Raw genomic sequence first — 22,148 nt, 5'->3', positions numbered from 1 at the left:
TGGGAAGTCATAGTGTCAATAAAGTTTGTTTAGAAAATAAAAGAGAAGGCGGGAAGTTTGTAACAAATATATTGAGGCAGCTCATATAGCAGCATAATGGAGTAACCACACTGCGCAGTCACACGTATGATGAAGTCGGGGATTTCTATGTGCAGTCTGACAACTTTCAATCATTGAAGATAGAAAGTAAGAGCACACTGACCTAAACCACCACCACATGCTGCCTATGTGCAGGCAAGGTTTATTCAGGGGAGTCTGCTCCGAAACCCACCTGATAAAACGCCCAAAAAACACTCCAAAGGATGAAAATCAGCATTTCTATGTGAAAGGCTTTTCTGCACCTTTTATCCATTGCACCATTGATTTTACCACATAATGTACTGAAAGACGGGAGAAATTCCAAATGCCGTGAAATTGGGGGAAAAAAAGTGCAATTCCACAAAGTTTTTTGGGGTTTTTTATTTACCATGTTCAATATATGGTAAAACTGACCTGCCATTATGATTCTCCAGGTCAGTACGAGTACGCAGATACCAAACATGTATAGTTTTTCTTTTTTTATAAGTGGTGAAAAAAAAAAATGAAATTTGTAAAAAAAAAAAAAAAAAAAAAAAAAAATTTTGCTTTTGTCGCCTTTTTCCAAGACCTGTTACGTTCTCATTTTTTGAGATTAGGGCTGGGTGAAGGCTTGTTTTTTGCACCCTGAACTTATGTTTTTACTGATACTATTTTGGGGTAGACATGATGTTTTGATCGCTTTTTTATAGCATTTTATGGCAATGTTGCGGTGACCAAAAAAAACATAGTTCTGGCGTTTTGATTTTTTTTTCTCTTTACGCCGTTTACCAATAAAAAATTTTTTTTATATTTTGATCGGACATTTCTGAACGCTGCTTTAACAAATGTGTAATTTTTTTATTTTATTTTTAACGGGGATTTGAACTTTTGTGTTTTTTATTTTTCAATCTTTTTACTGTATTTAATAGTCCCCTCGGGAGACTTGAAGCTGTGATTGTCTGATCACCTGTGCTATGCACAGCATATAGTAACGATTAGGGTTGAGTGAGTATGTTCTGTCCGAGTACACTCGGGCCGAGCTCCGAGTATTTACAGCTGCTCGGTGATAAGGGTAAATCGCTCCCGTGTGCATGATTTGCAACTGTTTGACAGCTTTATTACATGTGAGGAATGTGTAAGAAGAAATAGATATTCCTCACATGTAATAAAACTGTCAAACAGTTGCAAATCATGCACACGGGAGCGATTTACCCTTATCACTGAGCAGCTGTAAATACTCGGAGCTCGGCCTGAGCATACTCGGTGAAAGGGTTAATGGAACATGCTCGCTCAACACTAGTAACGATCACAGGCCGGCATTCACAGGAAGATCGTGATGACAGGCACGGGGGTCTTGAGCAGACACCCGGCTGTCATGACAACTCATTGGCGCCCCATGATCACATGACAAGCGCACAGATGATCAATGACGCATTTCCAGTTTGCGCGTGTTAAATGCCGCTGTCACTGATTAACAGCGGCATTTAATTGGTTAACAACCAGGGTTGGATCTTGGGATCTTAGCATGTGAGCCCGCATCAAAGGCAGAACACAGCCGATGACGTAAATATACGTCATCGGTAGTGAAGGGGTAAAAAAAAGAGTCTGTAAACTACAGTAAAAAAATATGCCCCAAACAATGGAAAAATGCTAGCGGTTAAAAATATTGAAAGAGCACTCAGGAAATGACCTAAAAGATGCTTCAAACAAAGATAAAAACCATTGCTTCTTTAAAAAAAAAAAAAAGACAAGCTGTGCACTTACCCTTACATAGCATTCTTGGAGCTGTGCTTGCTACCATAGTTTATTGGCTCTCAGCACTAGTCACCAGTCCCTCATGTTCCCACATGGGATATTATCATGGATTCCACACCAAAAAAAGCATCCTATGCATATGAATGAGCTTCCACAACCTTGTTCATATGCTTCGGAATTTTTCCATGTACATTTTTGGTCCAAATGCGGAAAAAGAAATTGGTCCACGACAGCCAGTAGCACACTAGATGACGTGCAAATCTGCCAAGGGTTATACATGTGCATGTGAGTGTCGGATGTCATGGCTGTTGGCTGAATGATCGGCTGAAGCATTGTGCGGCCGAAACCCATCTAATGTGTATGGCCAGCGTCAGATTAACACAGGAAATCGACACAGGAATCAGAAACGTGGATATTTCCTACCCAAACTGCTATAACATATTTATAAATGGTCCTAAATATTAACCCTTTTATATCACTATTCTGGATGCACTAAGATCTGTGATGGATAAAATGATGATAATTAGGGCTTGCTCACATGAGCATATAAATCGGACTAGTGCAATCCGATTAAAAAGCAGATTGCACTCGGCCCAATGTTACACTATGGGGCAGTGCAGATCAGCGATTATTTTCTCATGCCAATTTGGAATGAGAGAACAATCACAGCATGCTGTGAGTGCATCTGAGAATCTGATCGCTTGCACCCATACAAGTCTGTGGGTGAGTGTGAAACATCGGACTGCACTCGAATGTCATCCGAGTGTTATGCCGGTGACCGAATGCGACTCACAGATGAGCACGAGGCAGAATCAGACAACAAACTATTTATTTCTTCCGATATGGCAGAAGCTTACAGTAGTTAGGAAACAGTTAAACAATATAAAACATAGTAAGCACACATAAATTATTCAATACAGAACATAAAACAGGCCTTAGAATTCAATTTGAATGACAGAGACGTCTCTTAGGGATTACACTTGTGCCCCTGTGACGGGGGTGGCACACCCGTTCCTGGGAGGGCTACTACGCTAGCTGCTCCTGCAACAATGGCTCTAGCGGGGTCACCAGGTTTTCCCGCTAGGCTGCAATTCTTCTTAAAGTCTATCAAGGAACGTTGAGCTTCCCTTGCTTCAACCGACCCCCACCTTGCCTGTTGTCTTAGCCCAGGCCGACCCCTGTACAGTACGTCAGTGCTGGGAGTGAAGGCCCGGCTCACTTGTCTTCCTTCTATCACTGCAGGAGTCCTCCTCTGGCTGAAGTTTCCTTATAAATCTTCGGTGCTTGACCTATGGCGGGTGTCTCCTGGGTCTGAGGAAAAGAGGGCTGGGCTCCGGTTCTTGGCTGGCGTCATCTGGGCTCTGGATCTGGACTGGCGTAGGATGGAGATTCGGGCCTTGACCCGCGCAGTCTGGGCTCTGGGTTTTCACCAGCGTAGGTCAGGTCCTTGGGTCTTGATTGGCGTAGTCGGGTTTCTGGATCTCACTTGTTGACGTTTGGGTTCTGTCTGCCACCGGTCAGCACCCTGCTGGAACACAATTCTTGCTGAGGCCTGTCACTCTGGCATCAGCGTCGTCTCCGATCCACATCTCCACCTCTCTCTCTTGGCGCCAAAACCCACTGTGTTTTGGCATGCAAAACCTTTATATTCAGGAGCTTCATCATCAAAGGCACCTGACTGGGTTTCGCATTTGAACTCGTCCCATCTGCAACTCTTCCTGTTCCTGTTGGTTCCGCACAGTCCCGTCTGGACAGTAGGTGGCAGCCTTCTCGCTCTAATGATACATCACGCCGGGGTTCTTCAGGAGTATCATCACCTCTTACACACGTGCAGTCTGATTACTGCGGATGCTGACAATGGAGGAGATGGAGAATTTTTTATCTCTGCACCTGTGCTGCGATTCTCTCATGCGAGAGAATTGGAGCATTGTACACTGACACTCGGATCAAACTCTGACAGAGTTTGAGCCAAGTATCATTTGCATAATGGACCCGATTCTCTCGCATGAGAGAAATGATGGCCGCGTGACCCCGTCCTTATAGTCATAATCTGTACAAGTTTCTCCAGCTTAAAAAAAAATCATGGGCGCATCAATTTTTATTTACATACAGAGGAAAAAGTGACCTGTTTTTGCGGACTGTCCAGAAATTTCTGGATTCTTGAAAACCCTACAAGTGAATCGAGTCTATAAAATGGCACATAGATATTCTAAATAATATTAAACCATAGGTAACACCCTATATGAAATCATTGGCATTGCGCAGTGTTGTATGAAAATGTTGTAGATCTGTGAAAGAAAATCCTCTGTGGAATACTGCACCAGGTAAATGAATGATCTAGTTCCTACCCACACTGGTATAACAGATTGATAAATTCTCCTAATTATGCTATTCTGAAGGCACCTATGCCTCTTCTGAAAGAAGACCGCCCCCTTTAAAGCTGTTCAGAAGGCAACCATAGCACTGGCATCATTGCATTTTTCTGCTATGTCCAGAGGTGTAGCTATAGCTAAGGGTGCAGCAAAGGTAGGGGTGGGGGGGCACATCGGGGTGAGGCTCCAACCAGGTAATCATGCTTTCAACTACACTACTCTTACAGAAAATAGAACGTCATTGTATGTCCCTATCTGTTGGAGTTTAATGAAACAATGCAGAGAATGTCTTTATAGTAAGATTAGTATTTATTATTTAATAATGAAAGAATAAATTCAGGGTATACAAGTTAATGCACATCCACTGATTAGACTCTGGTATAAATATTATATATAAAGAAAGAGCTAACTTGGTGATTTCTCTTGAAAGTAACCCCACCCACAAGTAATAGGACCAGGTATAAAAGGTTTGCCAGTCATAAGGCTTCATACACACCTGATGAAGGTTCTGTTGAGCAGAAACAGGTTGTGTGAATTTTTAACCCCTCCTCCCCTTATTATGTATGTTAGTGTCATATTTATGACTTTTTTTCAAATAAATCCACCAGTTTAACCCATTGCGGTTTACTCAATCCCTGACCGCACAAAACATCCGAAACATTACCAGTGATTTGGGAATCTACTGTGCCACGGGAGCACCTCCAGGATCCATTTGCCTATCTGATGGAGTCGTTTACTTTTCCAGTCTTTTTCATCAGACCACCATGACAACTTCTTCCAGCCACGACTTGTCTACAGAATTTACAACAAAGAAACATTTGACTTCTCATATTTCCAGCACTGTCCCCATCTTTTCTTAACCTGCACTCATCATCATACTGTCATTGCAATGCTGAGCCCGCAGCTGTATTTGTCCCTGTTATTGGACCTACTGTGTGGCACAAAAACTGTTCCTCTTTGTGCCTCATATAATAATGCCCACGACTGTGCAAAGTAAAATTATTCCTTTGTGCTCTCTAAATAGTAAAATTACCCCCTAGAAAATATTAATGCCCTGTGCAAGTGCACTAGAAAACAGTACCCACATTTTGTCCACTAGAAAGTAATAATGCTCCTTGTGTGACCATTTAATGGTAACAATACCCTGAGTGCCCATATAACAATAATACTTCTTAAGTGCCCACTTAACATTTAATAATGTCCCCTTAGTCCCTCATGTACAGTAATAATTTCCCCTGAGTCTCCACTACTTACAGTAATAATTTCCTCTTAGTCCTACCCATGTATAGTAAAAATGTCCTGAGTTGCCCATGCACAGAACTAATGTCCTCTGCCTTCCACGTACAGTAATAATGTCCCCTGCTTCCCCTCCACATAGAGTAATAATGTTGCCTGAGTCCTCCCCATGTACAGTGATAATGTACCCAGAGTCCTATGACGTACAGTAATAATGTTCCCTGAGTCCCCACACATACAGTAATAACGTTGCTTGTGTCCCCCATGTACAGTAATAATGTCCCTTGATTCCCCTCAACATGCAGTAATAATGCTGCCTGACTCCTCCCCACATACAGTAATAATGTCCCCTGAGTCCCCCTTCAAGTACAGCTCTCCTTTACACGGTAGGATGCCCCACAGCTTCCCTATACACAGTATGATGTCCCTACAGCTCCCCTATGCACAGTAAAATGCCCACACAGCTCACCCACACAGTATGATGTACAAAAAGTCCTCAGCCTCCCTATACACAGTAGGATGGGCCCACAGCCCCCTATGCACAGTACAATACCCAAAAGCCACCTATAACACAGTATGATGGCCCCTCAGCTCTCCTATACACAGTATAATATCCCAAAGCCCTGTATACACACTATCATGACACCTCAGTAGTCCTTATACAGTATAATGCCCCCACATTGTATAACGGCCACCCACACTGGTCCTCACATAGTAAACTCATCTGATCCCAGATCCTAGCAGGTCTGCTGGCAGATAGCAGCAATGTGATGATGTCATCGTGCCGAGACACACATAGTACATCAAAGTCCTGGCTCGATGACGTCATCATGTCACTCTGCCACCTCCCGTAACTCGTCCAGTGCATCATCCTGCCCTTCCGTAGTGACCTGTAGCCTAAAGTGACTTGCGGCCTACAGAACTGCTCTACTGTCAAGTTTAACTGTAGCGTCTCACTGTACACACACCGATTCAGTTAAGAGTGGTGTTTGCTCCTGGTGGACACCTCTGTCTAGGGGGCAAAAGGGACCACCCCCTTTGTCCAACCAGTATCAGACTGTGATACAGCAGAGTGACTAGTGCAGAAGATGAATAATGGTTACTGTTTTTTTGTGATTGTATTTGTGGGACAATATCACCCTCGTCCTTGGTACGTTTTCTAGGATTTTGTAGTATAAAGTTGGGGAACAGGTAGGTTCTGCATTACAAGTAACATTATTTGTGGAATTTACAGTATATGTTATGCAATCTCATATACTGTATGTAGTCGTATTATGCTAATTTGTTGTGAAGAGGTTTCCTACAAAGCACAAAAGGAATTGACAGAAACATCAGCTACACTGACAATGAAGGGAACAGCAGGGTGCAGAAGTAACGTGCATAAGTAACCACCATCGCATTTCAATTCTACCACATTGTACAACCGCTAAGTACCCCGTTCTAGTTATCAGTGGAGCTCTCAGCAGAGCATCCACCAATGATTATAAATTCATTAGCTATGCTGTGGATAGCTGATATATGTCCTTTGTGCGACAACCCCTTTAAGGTTTGTTTAGAAAATAATTTGATAGATGGTATTGATGACCTATTCATTAGATAGGTCATTAATATCAGATCAGTGGGAGCCAACACTTGGAACCTCTACAGATCAGTTGTTACCAGCTCCTGAGGCAGCCAGATAAGTTCAGAGCCAGGACAGAACAGCTCCATACACTATTTAGTGATTGCTCCTGGGTTCTGCAGGTCAGCTTCTATTCAAATGAATAGGAGTTGGTCTGCAGTTCTTGGCCGCCACCACCAAATAAACAGAGTGCAATGTTTACATCAGGCCTCCACAGGAGCTGATCTGTGGTGTAGTCCACTGCTCTTATAATGAAGATCTGATTATGGAATAGGTAATCTACATTATATACCTGGACAACACCATTAACTTCCTCCTGCTGTCGTCAGTTTTCACCTACCTGAGCTGGCCAGATTTTTTAAATCTGACGTGTAACTTTTTTGGGAAATGAATTTGGAATGATTCTACATATCCCAGTGATTCTGAGAATGTTTTTTTATGACACATTGTACTTTGTTAGTGGTGAATTTGGTTGATATGTTTTGTGTTTATTTATGAATATATCTGAAAGTTTACAAAAATTACGAAAAATTAGCAATTTTCAAACATTGAATTTTCATACCCTTAAACCAAGTAGTCATACCACATAAAATAACCAATAAATAACGTTTACCATATATCTTCTTTACATAGGCATCATTTTTCAAACGTCCTTATTAAGACGTTAAAATGTTTAAAAGTGTGGCAGAAATTTTTCTTTTTTTCAAGAAAGTTTACAAAACCTATTTTTTAAGGACCTATTCACATTGGAAGTGAGTTTCCGGGACCAATGTATTGGAAAACCCTGAAAAGTGATACCATTTTAAAAACTGCACCCAATAAAGGCATTAAAAACCCTTTCAGAAAGTCTGTGAACCCTTCATTTGCTTCACAGAAATTAAGGAAAAATAGAATGGAAAAATAAATTACATAGTTTATCACTAAATGTTGCTTTAGCCCCAATTTTTTCATTTTCTCAAAAGGTAATAGACAATTAACCAAGCAATTTGTTAGGCAATTTCTACTGAACGCAGAATTGCCCCATATTGAATTAGAATCTATTGTTTTTGTACACTGCAAGTCCGTGAGGTGTCCATGAGGTGCCAAAAGAATAGAAACCACACATAAGTGACCCCATTTTGGAATACACTCCTCAAGAAATTCATCTAAGGATGTGGTGAGCATTTTGAAATCGCATGTGCTTCACAGAATTTTATAACAATGAGCCATGAAAATGAAAAATTATTTTTCGCTTCAGCACAATATTTTTTATTTTTACGAGAGATAGTATTAGAAAAGAGTTTGTTACTCAATATATTTATTTTTTCCATTTAAATATTGCTTTAGCACCCAATTTTTCATTTTGACAGGGGGTAAATAATTTTTTATGCAATTTCTCCCGCACAAGGCAATATCCCATATGTGGTCAGTTATTGTTTGGGCATATAGCAGGGCTAGGAAGGGAAGGAGTATTATTTGACTTTTAGAGTGCAGACTCAGCTGAAATGGCTTGCTGGTGCCATTTTTAGAGCCTCTTAGGAGCAAAATAGCAAGAAACCCCCAAAAGTAACTTTATTTTGGAAATTACATGTGTTGTGACCCTTTTTACCCGAAAGGCATCTTAAATACATAAGCAGGCTTGGAAAATTACAAATAGGCTAGCTTAGTACACAATACATTGTGCAGAGCTTGCTGCTTCTGGAGTCACGTATTCCATAAATTGTTGTCTCTGGTACAGCTGTAAGAAGGGTGGACTGTGCTGTTGTGTTCCTACCAGTGAAGACAACAATTGCGTCAACGTGAGTAATGTCCTGCGTCTTTGTATATATGGTGTCATGTGTTGTAATTTATAGTGTAGGATAAGTAATGTACAGTATATGTTGTAAAATGTAGGATTTAGTGCATAAGATAGGTAGTATAGGGATATATAGTTGACTGTGGTTTTGGGAGTGACATTAGGGTAAGATTGAGTTAATGTTTGGGACCAGCCCATAGTGTGAGGGGATTAATGCTAGGGCAAGTGACTGCTTTCAGGCTGGGTTGTGGCAAGGTAGGATGAAACCATGTGTCTGCAAAGCCCTAGAGTAGAATTACAGAGGAAGGATACAGTGTAAGGGAAAATGCTTTATACTGTAGAGGAAATGACCATAAGGCTTTGTGCCCGCTATCCCTTGTATATGACCTTTGCCAAGTTATCATTCAGTAAAGGCTCTATGTTTGAACGACGGTCTCCTTTATTGAACTTTAGAACCTATGGTGCTGACCAGCCCATATCATCGGCTACATGCAGCCTGCACAGGCATGATGCCCTCACAGCCAGCCAGGACCCACAGTTTCATGCAGCGCGCCGGGGCGTAAATGGAGATGAGTGCCTCGCCCATGGCTACCGCCCTGAGCTGCACTACACTTGGTGTAGCCGGCAGGATCGAGTCTTGCATCTGAGAGAGAAATGCAGTGCAAAGAGAACTCGAGTGACGGGAAAGATGGCAAACATTGAGTGGTCTAAGATGGCACTGAGCAAGGACTACAAGATCGCGGTGAGTGGCGTGAAACGGTGAGACTGATCCTCCCATTGTGGGTGTAACAGAGGCAAAATGGCACAAAGCGGTGTCTAGCCCTTCATCAGGTATGCCTACAAAGGGGAGTGCCACAACCAAGAGTGCCAGCCTACAGCGGGGAGTGACTGCTGTTGCAGTGTGAGGTGGAAAGAAGATCCGCCCAGTAAGGTGTGGCCAGAGGAAACGGGCAGGGACATTCGAAAAAAGGGATGGTGAGTTGGGGAGGACTTCACCCAGTGAAAGGAGGGGCCATGACGGGCCTCGGAAGATGATAGAGGTGACACCATTCGTGAGTTGTAAGTCCGTGAGAGAACAGCACGCCTTTGAAGGCGTGTCCAGAGATAGTGAAAAACAGCAGGCTGGCTCATCAGCAGGAGTCCTGCAGTCCTGAACGGAGCGGTTCTTATGACCCAAAAGAGAGGACGAGGCCTACACCTTCGGGGTTCTTGAGGACCAAGGAAGGGAGAGCCAGGATTCGGCAGCAAGTAAGCTACCTAAGTGGCCTGGGCTGGATGGCAGAGATGAGCAGACAGGCCAGAACTTGGGTCAGAGACATGTTGGTGGCTCCACTAGCTGAGAGGTATCGAGAACTGGCTTCTCGGGGAGAGGTCATCACCTATGACCAGCGCAGGCTCATCGAAGAATTCGGGACCTGCCATTATATCCAGAGGGCAGTCAAGATGAAGCACCTGCCCCGAAGGCTGCAGGGGCTTACGGCCGACACAAGGGTTTAAAGATGGAGGTTCACCATTGGTGTAATCCGTGAAGGCAAAGAGCATGATGAACCCTATTGAGGGGAGGAGAGAGCCTGGGAGAGGATCATAGAGGCTGCCCGAGCCGAGGGTACCACCTCTGGTCATCAGAAGCTTGCTGGGGCCTCTTCCTCCCACACAAGAGCTGGCGGTGGTTCAAGTGATCCAGGGGACGGGGGTTCACTTCTATATGTCAGGAGCTCTGACATTATCCAACACCAGTTCACCTGTGGCCCAGATGGAAACCGAGCTCCAGGGAGCAGGAGGAGGGGTGTCCCAAGTTCTCCTGAGGAAGAGAAAGAAAAGACCGACACCAGGTGAGGAGAAAACACTCATGGACATTAAAATGCTTCTAGGGGGAGCTGGCTGCATGCGTGTGCATTGGCCCCCAAGCTTTAGCAGGTCAAAGACCCACAGTTTTCCCGTATGTTGATAGCCACAGGCGGTCAAGAAGTTATTTCCTGTTTCCCTGTTTGGTTGTGTTTTTTGTACATCCTCATGCTGAATTGCAAAGACGCTGCAGCCGCTGTAGGTTCCTACACCCTCAGCCTGGGACTGGATTCCAACCAGCGGGCAAGAAAACAATGAAGGGACTGTATCCCTGTCCTAGAGACTGGCGGGGGGATGATGGACTATGTCCGATATAGACTCTGCCCCAAAAGGACAGTGTCCTGGTCGCAAGGACTAATGTTTGGGGACAGGGTGAATGGATGATGCAATGTCCCAACCGGGTTGAAGTTGCTGTGCCCATGGACTGTTGGGCCACAGTTGTGTTTGCCTGCGGGCCCAAAGAACTTGAGCTCTATTGTTATGATAGAGTAGCAACTCACTCGAAAAAATAGGTAACAAACAAAAAACTGCAACCGACTCTGCCGATTCCTGTGCAAATTTGAGATCTTGACCCGCAGTCCCTAATGGTTCCTGCGTGAGCAGAGATAGCCCTAACCACAGACTAGAAGATGGCAGCTCGGTCCTATGCTCCCTGAAAGGCTGTCAAGCGCTTCACATTCCTTCTAAAGAACCGTAGGGCAGTGCAGACAGAAAATGACCTACAAAAGGGAAAGTGTGCTGAAAAAAGGAAAGATCCCAGAGTGAGTAAAGTAAACCACTAAATACAAAATAAAGTATAAAGTGCATACTGTTAGATTATATGCTGCCTACTTCCTAAAAAGAAACAGAAGGTAGGTGCAGAGTAAAGAAGAAAACCGCTCAGAGATAATTTCTAGTTCGAATTTCACTGACTGGCTTTGAGCTACAGCAAAATGGCTGAACATCCACAAGAAACTATCACAAGCAGGAAATGCCTGCAGGTAGAAAGAATACAAAGCCGCACCCGAAAGGTGATAGGGCAGAAAAATGAAAAGACTTGTGGCTCAAGGGTTCGAACCCAGGAGCATGACGTCTATGTTCTAGGATCCCTGCCTAGTGGGACTAGGGTCATGCTGACCCATCAAGGGAAAGGACACTACATACCCCAGGAAAATACACCATTATATATGTGCTGTTGTGCTTGGCATTGGTGTCTTCCAGGTACGCCAATAGTCGACGACGACCATTGTTGAAGAGGGGAGGAATGTAAGGATGGTGAACTGTGCAGTCGTGTTCCTTCCCCTGAAGACAACAATTGTGTCAATGTGAATAATGTCCTGCATCTTTGTATATATTGTGTCATGTGTTGTTAGTTATAATGTAAGACAAGTAATGTTAGTAATGTACAGTATAGGGTGTATAGTGTAGGACATAGTGTATAAGATAGTTAGTTAGTTTAGGGATATACAGTTGACTGTAGTTTAGGTAGTGACATTAGGGTAAGATAGAGATAATGTTTGGGACTAGCCAGTAGTGGGAGGGGCTTAGTGTTACAGCAAGTGACTGCTTCCTGTAGTTAGGGGGTTCGAATTTGGAGTGCCAAGTGAGCAGTGCTGCCAGAAGGGTTATCCATAGGAAGAAGAGACTAAAGGAGAAGGGATAGCGGAGTCATGAACCCCGAGCTTGCAATGTTGATGTAAAAAGCCTAAACAGGCGGAGTTTGTGAGACTAGTGGGGGTCCCGAGCGGTAGATCCAGGGTGCCAGTAGTGGAAGAAATAGGATGCGGAACCGCTGAGCGAGTGTAGAGACTCTCTGATCAGGACTGTGGCTTTCAGGCTGGGTTGTGGCAAGGTAAGACGAAACAGTGTGTCTGCAAAGCCCTGGAGTAGAACTACAGAGGAAGGATACAGTGTGAGGGAAAATGCTTCATACCGAAAAGGAAACGACTATAAGACTTTGTGCCCGCTATCCCTTGTATATGACCTTTGCCATGTTATTGTTTAGTAAAGACTCTATGTTTGAACGACTGTCTCCTTTATTGAACTGTGGAACCTATGGTCCTGACCAGCCACTGCCTACATGCAGCCGGCACGGGTGTGCTGCCCTCATAGCACAATTTCACACACCCAGCCAGGACCCTCACTTTCAAGTAGAGCGCCGGGGGTAAAAGGAGATGAGTGCCTCTCCCACGGCTACGGAGCCACGCTACACAGGAATGTCATTTATTTGGATGCTTGCTGCAGTTTTGGCAAAAATGCAAGGTTTTTTAAGATTTTTTGGGAAGCCATAATGCTTTTTCTGTGATAAATGGAAACTCCTTATTTTTCCATCGACAGATAACTGACCCGACTGGGGATTATTTTTTTGTGGAATGATTGAAGTTTTTATTGGTAACATTTTAGATTAAATATTACTTGATTGCTTTTAAAGCTAGGTTCACATTGTTATGGTTAATATTTTATATCTGGCTTCATTATTATTTAGAAACAATTATATGCTTTTCTATGTCTGTAGTCTTTGCTTAAAACTTGCATCATTGAATGTCTGACTAAGATACTGGTTTTCTGTGAGTTCCCTGACAAGAAGGTTTTACATTGGGCCACAGGAAGTGTGTTATCACTGATAGTCTATTTTGGTTTCCTCTTCAGTTGCATGTAACGATTGTAGTTCCGCTTTGTCTAGCTAATAAATATGGTGAGTCTTAGCCGCCTCACAAGACTCTACCTGCTAATAATTACATGTCGCATGTATTTGTCTCCCTCCCTTCATAGATGAATTATTTTAATTTGGATCTCACTGGCAATGTGAAGACCCTTTGTCTATTCCAAAGCTCTCCCTAAGGAAAAGGGTTTCCTCATCAGTACATGGTGCCTGAAACCTGGGATTGTCACAACCGGACCTCCTCGACCCGTCAACAAGGATCTCTCTGGGAACCACAGAATAAATCTGCGGTAAGTAACCCCTTGAGTTACTAATAATTCAGTGTTAACTGTTGTTCAGTCCTAACAAGACAATCATTTTTGAACCCTTGCCAGTGATTGAATTTTTATGTGCAAAATTTGTTGTTCTATGTTTCAATGTGTTTTTTTAGATGTATAATTAACGGTTGAATGATAATTGAATGAAGTGACCAGTAACCAACCTTGCCCAGTGTGTCGGGATTAGGCACCTCCGCAGCTCTCCTGTATATTTCAGGAGTCGGAGGATTGTTTTATGTTGTTTGTTTTGTCTACGTCATAAATGTCTGGTATGATATTGTAAACTATGAGGATCCTTGAATGTGGGACTGAATGATTTTTGATTGACCAATAAGGGACTACGGTCTCTGCTTGATAAGGGATCCCTTTAGTTGTGTTCCTTCACATGTGGTGGAGAGGAAAATCGGTCCGTAAGAGGATCAGGGAAGTGTGATTGCCTATAACAGAGGAATCCTTCACGATAAGGTAGTACTTTGAGGGTATTAAATTCTCCTCTAAATTGATAAGGGCACCCTCAAGAAAGGGGTAACTGAATGCAGTTTTTAGTCAGAATACAGCAGGGGGATTAATATCAGCGATTGTGCAGTGTGCATTGAGTGACTGATGTATTGTTAAATCGTTTTTGATGAATCAGAATCGTTGTCCTCAGTGTCTGTGTTCTGTTTTGTGTAACCTCAAGAGAGAGAAAATCATAGTAGTTGAAGTTCTTGCTCAGCCTGTATACCCAGACTGGGAAACATATAGTATAAAAAGTAACACTTATTGCAGATACAATTGTCCCACAGTGCCTTTACAAGGTGTAGAAGGAAAACCTTTGAACTGGGTAGTAAAAACACACCACTACGCCGCCACCTGGGTGACTTCCTTTTTATGTCTCGGAACTAACCCAATTGATAGAGAAACTGCAGAGGCAGCTATTTAATAATTGCAGATTACCTCAGGAAATGTTATATGATCATGCAGAAATAATTGTAATAGTAGTTGGAGCAGTAGGCTTGGTATTGTTGTTTGTTTGGTTGTGTGTAAGAATCTCCCTAGCTCACAGGGCTGGAAAATCGGTGTTAGTACTTCCTTAAAGACCAATCTTTTGAGGCTCAGAGGAGACTGGGACAGGATCAAATTTAGAATCTAAGAGGCTCTAGGTGTGCTGAAGAGAGTTCTACGGTAACTCTGGCACAGTGATTGCAGTCATGGGGACTGGCAACAGTAAGGAATTGACTGACCCAAAAGGGCGTGGCCCAAGTTCCAGCATGTGAGATAGTGGAGAGACTGAACGGGAAAGAAGCAGTAGAGGGATGTGAAATAACATTGAGGAAATTTGGTATGGGAAAGCGGGGTAATCTGGAAGAGAAGGAATGGGAGAATATATCTGCAATTGGGAAGGATGGTTGAAAAATAAAAACAAACTAGAGCAGGCTAGGATGTGGTTAGAAGTAGCAAAACGTCTTTCAATGAGTGAACATAAATCAGAGGAAACCAGGCCGGGAACTGTCTATGTAATCTATGATAGTTTGAAAAACTCTCAGACCCCTGTAGTCTCTGTACCTGATGTAAATTCTGCACCCCCTTCAGCACCCCCGCCTTATGCTGGGTCAATGGGATGTACTTGCAGACATTGTGGTCATCAGATTACCCCTGGGGTTAATTGTTGCAGTTCCCGTGGGTCTTCACACCCAGGGATAACACCCAGGGTGCCTCTGTTCCTTATGAGGACCACAAGTCATGTACAGTTTCAACCTCCTAGAATGGTTGATAATGTTCAGGTACAAGATCCCTCCCAAGTATGGCCAATAGAAACATATCGGCCTTGGTCCCCCAGTGAACTTATTGCCCTCGCTACCCAGCTGCCCAGCTGCCCATCAACCACACTATTAGAAGTTTGACAGCCTTTTTTCTGACCATGCGTCCCTCCCACTAATTCCTTCTATTCATTCACAGGTGGTTTTAACTAGCTCTACCAGCCCATACATTGTAGGTTTAAAGCCCAAGCAGAGACATATTGTCCATACAGGCTTACAGCCCAAGAGTGGCATATCCAGTGGTAGCGTAGCGTAGTTTCCCATCATACGAAGATGACCTTGTCATGGTTGATGGGCACACATAAATTGGCCAAATTATGCGCAAAAACCTTCATTTTGTAAAGTGACATCAGTCTATATGCAATATTTCTTATATATTCATGTATGGAGTGCCGAAGTTCTTTTTGCAATTTAGATTACTTTTTTCTTCAGAGCACCCGAATAGACCAGTGAGCGACCCCACTCTTTTTTCTTTTTAAGTTTTTTACTTTGTACTGCCACTAACAGGCTGGACTTGCGTTTATGTCCTTACCCAAGAACATAGTGGTAGACAGCGCCCTCTAGGATATTACTCTGTAACCCTAGATCCAGTCATTATGGGGTCTCCTACTTGTTTTAGAGCTGTGGCATCTGCTTCAGAACTTGTTAAAAAGACAGAAGACATAGTGTTAGGAAGCCCCCTCACACTTCAAGTTAATCATGCTGTATCTGAAATACTTCAACAGGCTCAGACCTCTCAGCATCAAGGTTGACAAAATATGAAGTCTCACTCTTTACACCCTCCATATAACTATCAAACGCTGTAATGTTCTAAATCCAGCTACACTACTTCCAGTGGATTTAGAAAAGGGAGGAAAGTATCAGGATGGGGAAGAGGACGGGACCATGAGCCAAGACCTGCCCCTGTTTTCCAAATTAGCAGATGAGGAAGCTCAGTTTGATATGGCACATGAACATGATTGTCACGCATTGATGGAAGCTGAAATAAAGGGCTTGGCAAATATTACTGATGTACCACCCCCTAACCCCTCTGCTGAGTACTTTGTAGATGGTTCCAGAGCTTGGGACAGTAAACAAGGACGATTCATCACCGGGTATGCAGTAGTCCACAATGGTAAGGCAGTAATACATGAACCACTCCCCTCCAGCTGCTCTGCGCAAGAGGCGGAGCTTAAAGCACTCGCTGCAGCGTGTAATCTGGGAAAAGGTAAAGAAATTAATGTATTTTCTGACTCGCAATATGCTTATGGTGTTGTACATGACTTTGGCGAAACCATAATTTCTTGACCTCTGCTGGCAAACCTATAAGGAATGCACAAGCGGTAGAGCAGCTACTCAGCACTCACCCGTCCCTGAAGGGCAGCTATAGTCAAAGTGTCAGCACACACACGGGAACAAACTCTCCTTGCAGTAGGTAATGCCTTGGCCAATCACCTCTGACAGAGATACTGGCTATAGCAGGTGCAGGAATCCCAGGAGACCCAGAGTCAGGGAGTGCAGGAAGCTCACTTTCAAATAAGGAGACCTCCCCTGCATCGGTCCTAGTGGCCGTGGACCTCAAACTACTGTAGGTCTTCCAGACCCAGGCTCCTCCCCACGAGCAGAATGCATGGGTCAAAGCGGGCGCCGTACAGTCAGTGTCAGGGGTATGGCAGGTAAACAAACGTATTTGCCTTTCACGCTGCCTGTTCCCCATGATGGCAGCCCTTGCACATTCTCTGGTGCATAACTCAAAAGGTGTTATGTGTGCAGTGGTGCTACAAAACTGGTGTGCCCCAGGGTTCCCGAATACGGCTGCAAAGTATGTTCAAGAATGTCTAGTTTGTGCAAAACATAACCCTGGTAGGCCTATTCGAGTCCCACGGAAATGCACACCTAAACCAGATTACCCATTTCAGAGACTGCAGGTGGACTACATACAGCTACCTAAGGTGGGTAATAATTAATATGCCCTGGTATACATTGACCTTTTCTCTGGGTGGCCAGAAGCTTGGGCGGTGACTAAAGCAAACACAAAAACTACTGCTAAAAAATTGATCAGAGAGGTGGTTTGTAGATATGGGGTGCCCGAAACTATAGAAAGTGACAGAGGAACCCCACTTTACTGGGGAACTAATGAAACAAATCATGGTCACTCTTGGGATAGAACAGGCTTTCCATGTTCCCTATCATCCACAAAGTAGTGGGAAGGTGGAACGCCTCAATAGTACCTTGAAACTAAAAATCCAAAAGTGCATGGAAGAAACACGCTTGTCCTGGATAGATTGTTTGCCCATAGCATTGTATTCAGTGAGGACCGCCTCAAGCGGGAGGGCGAAGCTGTCCCCATATGAAATACTGTTTGGTAGTGTCCCTAAGACAGGGTTGTATTTCCCACAGCAGCTGCAGGCCTCCTATGGTTCTCTCACTGAATATGTTCTGAAGTTGCATAAACATTTGACTGTTACTCATAATAGTGTTCTTTCCTCTATCCCAGACCCCAATTGCCTCAGCGGCATTCACACTTTGGTACCAGGAGACTGGGTCGTGGTAAAGAGACATATGAGGAGACCACTGGAGCCCAGATACAGTGAACCATTCCAAGTGCTGTTAACCACTGCCACTTCTGTCAAGCTTCAAGGCGAGGACATGGATCCACGAAAGCCATTGTAAAAAGGTCTTGAACCCCAGCAGCAGCAAAGATGATGACCCTGTTTGTATGGACTATGGTGATAGCAACCGTACCCCTTTCCCTAACTCTCCATGAAGTACTAAAAGAGAACTGGGATAAAAAACTGATAAAGCATCACCAAGTCTTACTCCAAGACATGAACTCTAATGACCGTCCTAAGAACTGTTGAATATGTACCCATAGTCCAATATCCTCCAATATTATGCCTTATTTAGCCATTACAGTGACTCTGAAAGAAATGTTTTACTTAAGTAAAAACGTTTTTCCTATTGGACTAAGAACAACAAAAAAAGAAGGCTGTAGGTCTAACTGTAGCTGCTTGGGTGACTGAGCCATGGTTGTTGTTTAACAGGAGTGGTCCTCCTCTAAGTCAGACTGAAATATCTTGGGCAACCAGTCGTGTCGACCTCTCCTGTTATCCGAACTTTACCTCTTGCAGCTGTATTCAGATAAAATCCAGAGGGTTTCCTTTCTTTACAGCTGACTATTCAGAGTGTAATGGATCTGCTACCACTACTACGCAGTGTATAGCGGTTGATGCCACTCTCAATCCTAAGCTTCATTATGTAAATGTCACCTTCCAAAATCTAATATCAAGTTTTACCTCAAATAACACTCAGTATCAGGGAAAAATGATGCAACGTTAAGCATCAAAGGCCTGCAAAATATAATACTACTTCTCCTATAAACATATATGATGAGATTTACAAGCAAGATATTTGTCGGTGAATGGGATTCGTCCCCTCCAGGCTTTTATAGCATGGGGAAGTAGCTGATGAATAAATTGTTTTGTAAAATAATAAAAAGGGAGGAGTTGTTATGGTTAATATTTTATATCTGGCTTGGTTATTATTTAGAAACAATTATATGCTTTTCTATGTCTGTAGTCTTTACTCAAAACTTGCATCATTGAATGTCTGACTAAGATACTGGTTTCCTGTGAGTTCCCTGGCAAGAAGGTTTTTTTTACGTTGGGCCACGGGAAGTGTGTTATCACTGATGGTCTATTTTGGTTTCTTCTTCAGTTGCATGTAACGGTTGTAGTTCTAGCTAATAAATATGGTGAGTCTTAGCCACCTCACAAGACTCTACCTGCTGACAATTGCAAATTAAATTCATTAATTTGAATCTCACTGGCAATGTGAAGACCCTTTGCTGTCTATTCCAAAGCTCTCCCTAAGAAAAAGGGTTTCCACATCAACGTTTATCCTGTGCGCTAAGAAAAACGCAAAGGTGAAATCACTCCTGGCAGAGGTGCATCTAGGTCTTCTAGCACCCAGGGCAAGAATTCAGTTTTGCGCCACTTCCCCCTCCCCCCACTCCTTCCCCAGCACATATGCGATTTGCACACTATGGTCACTGCCCCATTATCAGTATTTAGTCCGTATTCGATGATTGGTCGCGGTCTTCGGACCCGACCAATCACTGATCTTAGCGCAAAACTTAAACACTATTGTGCTGATTGGTCGCCGACGCTGCCCGCGACCAATCACCGATTTGGGCGCCAAATTTAAATATCGGCCGCGACCAATCACAGCGGTGTTTAAATGTGGACCAATCAGCACAATAGTGTTTAACTTTGGCGCCAAGATCAGTCATTGGTTGCGGGCCAAGACAGCGACCAATCACCGATTTGTGCGGCAATTTTAAATAGCGTCCGCGACCAATTGGATGTCAGCGCCGCTGCCTGTCCGGATACTTCCGCTGCAAGAACCAGGGACATGAGCGGGCGCTCGCAGCAGAAGTATCACGACCCGCAGCGCCGCTCCCCGGTCCTCCCTTCACACCCTAGCCGCTGATGTCCCCACTGTATCCGCATGGTGTTACAAAGGTGCGGAAATTTGTGTTAAAAATCGCTGATTGGTCGCTGGCGCTGCCCGCGACCAATCACCGATTTGGGCGCCAAATTTAAATATTGGCCGCGACCAATCAGCACAGCGGTGTTTAAATGTGGAGCCAAGATCGGTGATTGGTCGCGGCCGATATTTAAATTTGGCGCCCAAATCGGTGATTGGTCGCGGGCAGCGTCCGCGACCAATCAGCACAGTAGTGTTTAACTTTGGCCGCAAGATCAGTGATTGGTCGCGGGCCAAGTCCGCGACCAATCAACGATTTGTGCGGCACATTTAAATAGCGGCCGCGACCAATTGGACCCGCAGCGCCGCTCCCCGGTCCTCCCTTCACGCCCTAGCCGCATGGATGTCAGCGGCGCTGCCTGTGCGGATACTTCCGCTCCGAGAACCCGGGACATGAGCGGGCGCTCGGAGCAGAAGTATCCCGACCTGCAGCGCCGCTCCCCGGTCCTCCCTTCACACCCTAGCCACTGATGTCCCCACAGTATCTGCATGGTGTTACAAAGGTCCGGACATTTGTGTTAAAAAACGCTGATTGGTCGCTGGCGCTGCCCGCGACCAATCACCGATTTCGGCGCCAAATTTAAATATCGGCCGCGACCAATCACCGATCTTGGCTCCACATTTAAACACCGCTGTACTGATTGGTCGTGGACGCTATTTAAATGTGCCGCCCAAATCGGTGATTGGTCGCGCACAGCGTCGGCGACCAATCAGCACAGCGGTGTTTAACTTTAGCGCCAAGATCACTGATTGGTCGCGCTCTCCGCACGCGACTAATCAGCGAATCGTATTGGTGAGCGGGGAGCGGAATCGTATTAGTGAGGACCGGGGAGCGCCGCTGCCTCTGCGGCTACTTCCACTCCGAGAAGCCGGGAGATGAGCGACTGCTCGCAGCAGAAGCATCCGGACTCGCAGCGCCGCTCCCCGGTCCTCCCTTCACACCCTAGCCGCTGATGTCCCCACAGTATCCGCATGGTGTTACAAAGGTCCGGACATTTGTGTTAAAAATCGCTGATTGGTCGCTGGCGCTGCCCGCGACCAATCACCGATTTGGGCGCCAAATTCAAATATCGGCCGCGACCAATCAGCACAGCGGTGTTTAAATGTGGAGCCAAGATCGGTGATTGGTCGCGGCCGATATTTAAATTTGGCGCCCAAATCGGTGATTGGTCGCGGGCAGCGACCTTTGTAACACTATGCGGATACTGTGGGGACATCAGCGGCTAGGGTGTGAAGGGAGGACCGGGGAGCGGCGCTGCGGGTCGGGATACTTCTGCTGCGAGCAGTCGCTCGTCTCCTGGCTTCTCGGAGTGGAAGTATCCGCACAGGCAGCGGCGCTCCCCGTTCCTCACTAATACGATTCCGCTCCCCGCTCCTCACCAATACGATTCGCTGATTGGTCGCGCTCTCCGCACGAGACCAATCAGTGATCTTTGCGCTAAAGTTAAACACCGCTCTGCTGATTGGTCGCGGCCGCTGCCCGCGACCAATCACCGATTTGGGCGCCACACTTAAATAGCGGCCGCGACCAATCACCGATCTTGCCGCGACATTTAAACACTGCTGTGCTAATTGGTCGCGGACGCCAGCCGCGACCAATCAGCGAGCTTGGTGCCAAATTTAAACAACGCTCTGCTCATTGGTCGCGGTCACTGGCCGAGATCAATCAGCAGTATTGGCGCCAAATTTAAACCTCACTCTGCTGATTGGTCGTGGCCGTCAGCCGCAAACAATCAGCGAGATTGGCGCCAAATTTAAACAACGCTCTGCTGATTGGTCGCCGGCCGCGACTAATCAGCGATTTTGGTGCCAAATTTAAACACGCTCTCCATTCCTCACTAACACGGTTCGCTGATTGGTCGCCGGCCGCGACCAATCAGCGATTTTGGCGCCAAATTTAAACACCGCTCTGCTGATTGGTCGCGGTCGCCGGTCTCGACCAATCAGCAGAGCGGGGTTTAAATTTTGATAAAAATCGCTGATTGGTCGCGGCCGGCGGCCTCGACCAATCAGCAGTATTGGCGCCAAATTTAAACACCGCTCTGCTGATTGGTCGTGACTAATCAGCGATTTTGGTGCCAAATTTAAACACGCTCTCCAGTCCTCACTAGCACGGTTCGCTGATTGGTCGCAGCCGCCGCCCGCGACCGATCACCAATATTGCCGCCAAATTTAAACACCGCTTTGCTGATTGGTCGCGTTCG

At 44.9% G+C, this 22,148-nt stretch overlaps 1 long non-coding RNA gene across 1 annotated transcript; it reads left to right on the top strand.

The window, feature by feature from the left end:
- Window positions 1-40: 40 nt before the first annotated feature.
- Window positions 41-19,162, top strand: LOC141271059 (uncharacterized). The gene is made up of 3 exons (XR_012321815.1): window positions 41-186; window positions 13,412-13,591; window positions 17,894-19,162. It is a non-coding gene; the product is annotated as an uncharacterized lncRNA (long non-coding RNA).
- The last annotated feature ends 2,986 nt before the right edge of the window (window positions 19,163-22,148 follow it).

Source organism: Phyllobates terribilis, unplaced genomic scaffold, assembly GCF_046119375.1.
Source record: "Phyllobates terribilis strain yellow unplaced genomic scaffold, ASM4611937v1 Scaffold_5__5_contigs__length_657084704, whole genome shotgun sequence".
NCBI classification, from domain to species: Eukaryota; Metazoa; Chordata; class Amphibia; order Anura; family Dendrobatidae; genus Phyllobates; species Phyllobates terribilis.
This window is presented reverse-complemented; position numbering and strand designations above follow the sequence as displayed.